This window comes from Nipponia nippon, unplaced genomic scaffold (genome assembly GCF_047370975.1).
Source record: "Nipponia nippon isolate SJK-2023a ecotype South Korea unplaced genomic scaffold, ASM4737097v1 scaffold_2, whole genome shotgun sequence".
In the NCBI taxonomy this organism is placed as follows: Eukaryota; Metazoa; Chordata; class Aves; order Pelecaniformes; family Threskiornithidae; genus Nipponia; species Nipponia nippon.
In genome coordinates this window covers 119,767,160-119,773,159 of record NW_028262336.1, presented here as the reverse complement: position 1 = coordinate 119,773,159, position 6,000 = coordinate 119,767,160, and positions in this window count along the sequence as shown.

Below are 6,000 nucleotides of genomic sequence, written 5' to 3'. Positions count from 1 at the left end.
AATCAATACCTGTAAGAGGAGAAACCATGGGCAGTCTGATCTGTCAGCATTCCTCCCCTTTTTAAGCTATCTAGCCTGCCTGAGTCTCCTTGTGGTTTTGGTCTGTGGTTTTGGGGGTTAGGAAAATAGAGGAAAAAATGAAATGAAGTGAAACTCAACCTTGAAAGATGCAGAAATGTATATTTGAGGATGCACAGATACTTAGTAGAAGGGAGACATTTGGAAACAGCTTTTATCAAATGGGAGGTACTCAAAGCACACCTTTGAGTGGGGATAGCCGGGTGATTGCATTCACCCCCGAGGCACTGTTCAGTGTCAGAAATGAAACAGACTTTCACTACGTGGCATTAAAACTCTTCCAAGATGTTACGTCTTCCTTCTGTATTTACAGAGAGTGCAATACCTCCATTTTCTTTCAACGGGAAACCAAAGCATGAAGTTGCTTTTTTCTAGGAAGCTTATGGCAAAACAGAGAAAAATAAATCCTCGCTTTCTTGAGCCTCTGAGGTGGCCTTTATCCCTCCCAGAAGGTGTGGCAAGAGCACGGGGCACAGCCAGCACAGGGACAGTGGCTGCAGGCTTGCATGGTATCAGGACCCATTATATGACCACTGCAATTCATTGAGCTCTTCATTACCGTTTTTCTCTCTCTCTGTCTTCCTTCCTCCTCCTTTGGCCAGTTCATCATGCTCAATGCACCTGCCTGCAGCGGATGCCTAAGGCTCTGGGGCATTGGTTGTCAACACCAGCTGCAATTCTTGTGCCACAAGCAATGCCAAGAAAAAGCGCTTGACCCAGAGAAGCAGCTATGGCACCAATCAGGGCAGGTGTGAGAGCCATGAAAACTTACTCAAATCCTGCAAAATTAGAAGTAAATCTTGTAGGAGCTGGCTACAACGGCTTTCTGGTATGGCTCTGCCATCACGATCTTCCCAGAGACTGAAGGAAGACGATGATTGCATCCGCACCTCACTTTTACTACAACTACTAGGTTGGGATTTCCAGCCTGGCACAGTCAGTGCGGGTCTCCGGGGACCTCGGAGACGCTATGTCTAGGGACACAGGCAGGCTGGCTGTCCCAGAAAGCTGTATTTGTGTCACTTGAAGGCTTGTTTCTCAGATTTTATAGTCCAGCTCTATAAATCAAAGAGGCTTAAAGAATCTCAGGCATTGCCCAGTAGGTAAATCTATTATCAAAAACTTGTTTTGATTCATCTAAAGCTGCTCAAGAATTTGAATCCTGTTTGCTGAATATTTTCAGGATTCTTTTCCCAGGCTACAGTCCAAAAGCCCATAAGGAGGGTGTACGGTCTTTCTCCTTTTGCCTTATATTCAACAGATTGGGGTAGAAGCTCACACCGAAGAAATGGGAGACCCAGGTCAAATGTGGACACTTCTGGAGAGGTGGGATGGAGGAGAATAACTGGATGCCCATTTCTTTTACTTTGAAATGTTAACTCCAGGGAACAAGGTAGGCTTAATTTCAGAAAACAAAGACAAAATAATCATGCATTTCTGATTAAATAAAAATATTAGTGTTCCAGTTTGACCAGGACACCAGAAGGTCAGTCATTCATATAACTCTTCACCTCACATCAATGTCTGAAGTTATTGTCTGTTGTCTAGAAAAGGGCCTGGTTAGTGTTACACCATACAAAGAAAATATAAAAGGAGCTTTTATCAGCTAAGAATCGTCTGACCATTTTCCAAGATACTCCAGCTCTACTTTGCTGATCCATGGTCATTTTCACTATTGATTATTAGTAGTGTGAATAATTTCAATTGCAGAATTCAGCAAAGCAAATGGCACATCTAGCCGCTGTGTGCAGAATGAAAACAATCTCAAAAAGGGGAAAATAAACAAAGGCACTCTTGTGTCTTCCCTTTTTTCCCTGTGAGTTTTGATTTTCTCCTTGCTGTTACCAGAACAGCACAAGGTTTTGTCATCCCAAATCTTGGGTTGCCCCAGGCTCTTAAGCCTGTCTCCCATCTCCAATTTCATCACTGTCCTAAGATGCAGGAGTAGTGATATGTACAGATGAGGCGAGAACTTGAATAGAATTAAGCATGAGTAAATAGTTAAACAAGGCAACAATTAAGCATGATTAAGCTGGTCTAGTTGAAATGGAGCATTTAAATATCTACACTTGAGTCTCAACAGCTCTTTTTATGTGGATGACCTGAGCACCTCTCTGTTTCATTTGGTGTAAATTTGGTGCAAAGAATTTACTTTGACCTGCCCTGTCAGCACAGCCATGTCCTCAGGTGGCCTAACTGAGCTGCCGAAACCAGAACCCTCTTTTCCTACCACTGATTTAGGCTCTCTCTGGGTTTGCAGAAGGGCTGTGCGGGGGCTGCCCACAGGGTCTCTCTGGAGAGCCAGGCTTGATGCTCTTCGCTGCGGGCAGCCTCGCTGCCCATGTTGCCTCCCATGTTTGGACACGGTGCCTGCGGGGCAGCTGGGAATATGCAGCACCGAAGCAAATTCAGTCAAGCCCATCCGGCCCTGCAGAATGACTGCTGAAGCATTTTAGGCATGTTGCCTTTCAAATAAAGACCATGATTGAACAATGGTGGTGTCATTATGGTGTCTCCCACGGAAGCAAGTGTGGGTAACTCAGGGCAGTCACAGCTCAAACCCTTGCATGTGCACCATGGGTGGTTTCCTCCTGGAGCACCACGGACATCACAACATCAATTATAGCCTTGGCCCCAGCTCCCCACCTCAGCCTGTGTGTTGGGAGGACTTAGGAACTGCTCCAAACATATCAGAGATGGAAACTTCATTTATTTTTTTGCTTCTAATTTGCAGGAGTGCAGTGTGGGTAGGTGGCTGGTAGAGGAGGTCATGCAGCACCACCACTGACAGCAGAAGACCTCCCAACAACCTTACCAGAGGCACCCAGTGCATGGTGACCTGGGATGGGCTGCAGGTGCCTTGCCAAGGCCCAAAGGCCACTGGCCACTTGGGGAGGTGCATATCTGACTGGCAAGTGGCAGGCAATGGTGCTTGGTGACAGTCTGCATCTCCTGGTGAGGACACTTCTGGTGATACTGGGAGAGCCTCATCAAGGCGTGGGGAAAGCAGTGCTCTGAAAGGGAAGTGCTGGTCTGTGTTACTTGGGGCTGAGCTTAGGTGGTGCTAGAGAGTAAATAATTAAAACCTCTCTGCAATTTGGGTGTCTGGATGGGGAGTTCAGCAACGTTTATCCCTCACCATCTTGTGAAGAATGGTGCTGGGTGGACTCAACACTACCCAATAAGTTGCATGTTACAGGACATGCCAGGGCTGCGATGTTTAAGGCAGAGGAAACTTAAATTGTCTTACCTTTTTAGTGTGTTCTCAAAACTTGATTTGAAGAACAGGAGACCCTCCAGTTTTATCCAGTGACAAAATCCTTCCCTGAAATTTCCACCAGAGGGATATTTAGAGTGATACAGTCCAAATAAAAATTCGCAGCCCAAAACATGACTTATGCATTCTCTTGCCCATAAGAACACAACTGGGGGAGTGGCGAGTGCAGCCTCTATCCTGCCTCTCCTGCTGGTCCTATTTCTTCCAACTTCCCAAGAAACCCCATTCTCCTTTCTTGCCATGCACCTCAGGATTGGCACCAGGCGTTTGCATTGCCCTGCGAGTTGTGTGGGGGAGAGGAGAACTGGGTAGGGTGGTGCTCATCTTCGGCAGAGCATGGCAGGGCTTCTCCCATATCAAATCTGCCTGCAGGAATTTGGAGCCTGAGTGAGTTTTAGCATCGCATTCACCTCTTGAATGTAAGCATCCTTTCCCTCTTGGGTGTTTTATAGCCCTGGCATACCAGCGTTTGGATAAGGGCTCTCAGACACGGTGCTTGCTTTATGAAAAATGTGTAGGACCTAGAATTTGGTCCATCGTAGTAACAGGGCCAGCGTATGATGATGTTGGACTCCACAGTGGAAGTACAGCTAGAAATTCCAGGTTTTATATCCAATTAGCCAGTTTTAAGTTTTACTGTTGGTTTTAACAGCAGTGTGCCAATCTGGCAGACATAATCTCCACTGCAAAGTTAAAAGCAAGGTCTAATGTGGTCAAACCTATGCTCCATATTGCAAGCTGTAGCCCCTTGTCTTTTCTACACCCTTCCCCAGCTGTGGTCTTGTCACCTGTGGGGTTGGTTTTGAGTTTCCAGGACAGGGCTAGACAACGGCATGTGCAGCTGATCAGCACAGAGCCCTGTCCAAAGCCCCAGGGCTTCCTGGAGCTTCATGCGTGTGCACTGACCCTTGCATCCAGAGAGATCACTGCAAGACCACGACCTCAGTTTGTGTAGTGTTTCCTAGATTTTAATCACCATCATGAAATGAACAGGAGTACTCCCATAAATCAAGTTATACATTGAATTAAAAGAAGTGCGTGGTCCTAAGGACAGCAAGCGGGGATGGTTCATCTAGTGCTCTTGAAAGGTTTGCCCAGGCTTCATCTACTTTAAACAGCATTTATTTTTTCCTGTAGGTTTACTTTTGTAAGAGGCCTTTTAGTTCCGTGAATTTAGTGTTTTCTGCAAATTTAAGCTTACCTGTGTATTTTTGTATCCCAGATTTCTATTTCAAATGTCTAAACAATTCTCTGAACCTGAAAGGGCTTTGGAAAGGTGGTCTCTTAATGAATTGATGTAGAAACATCAATACAGCAACTGAGGAAAAAAGTTTGATATTCAGTCTGTATTCATCTCTGATCTTCATTAAATATTTGATTCCTGCTTTTCGGAAAACTTCTTGTAAGCCTGCGGGGGACCTGTGTTTTAATTGGATGAACTGAAGGAGCCCCAGGGCAGAGACTGCAGGTTTGATTTCAGCCTCATTTCCACTTTTTTTACAGTCTTATTCCCAGGCTGATATGTGCAAAGGTGACCTTCCCCCTGATGAGGGGGTTATATAGCCAAAGCAGCTTCAGTGAGGTTGGTCTAGATCTGCCTTGATGGGATTGAGCAGTAATCTCTTATAGACTGCATGCAAGTTAGTATGAATTCACGCTAAGGTGGCATTAATTTCCTTCAGTTATGTCAGGACACAACCTCTGCATGGCCTTTGGTGACAGCGGTGCTGCTAAAGGCTATCTTTTCCTTTATGCTTTGCTGTTCAGGTGGCCACCAGTGCTCACAGACATTAAAGACTTCACGTTCAGAGTAGTGTGTTATTCTCAGTGCCCGAGAACCTCGGAGAGGGCACAGTTAATACACCCTGCCTACATTCCCACTACAGACCCAATGATTGCTTCCCGTATCCCTTCTCCTTGGGTCTAGAGCAGAGGTATGAAAGCCTGTCTCTAACCAGCCACATCCATCCAAGGAGAAGCTACACACCAGTGGTGCATAAAATAACTCATTTCTAGAAACCAGATGTCTCTGTTTTATGTCCAGTGTATAACTCCATGTCCATAAAGTGCTTCTTACGTTTACAATTAGGAACTGGGTAGTGAGGCCAAGAAATAAAAAAATTTAAAAAGCCCTTTCAGTACCTAAATGGGCTCCATTTTCTTTATCTCTGTTTCACTACCCAATGAAATGACGACAACTGCATAGTTCCTAATATTCAAGATCCAGTATGTGTGATATCTAACTGAGCGGAATACTACTTGGGAAAGTAGAACTGAAAGTTCCCCTTTACCACCCATAAACTTCCTACTCCTACATCCCAGTTCTCCTTTAATTAATGATGATGTGGGACAATAGGGTAAATTTATCCAACATGGACCTTTTTCTGATGTCAAAGGCAGGTCTGGGTGAAGGCGGATGTTACTAGTTGCTGAGCTTCTGTCCATTGTTCAGTACCTTATTGCCACTTTAGAATCATAGAATCATAGAATCATTAAGGTTGGAAAAGACCCTTAATATCATCGAGTCCAACCGTTAACCTAGCACTGCAAAGTCCACCACTAAACCATGTCCTCGAGCACCACGTCTATCCGTCCTTTAAATACCTCCAGGGATGGGGACTCTATCACTTCCCTGGGCAGCCTGT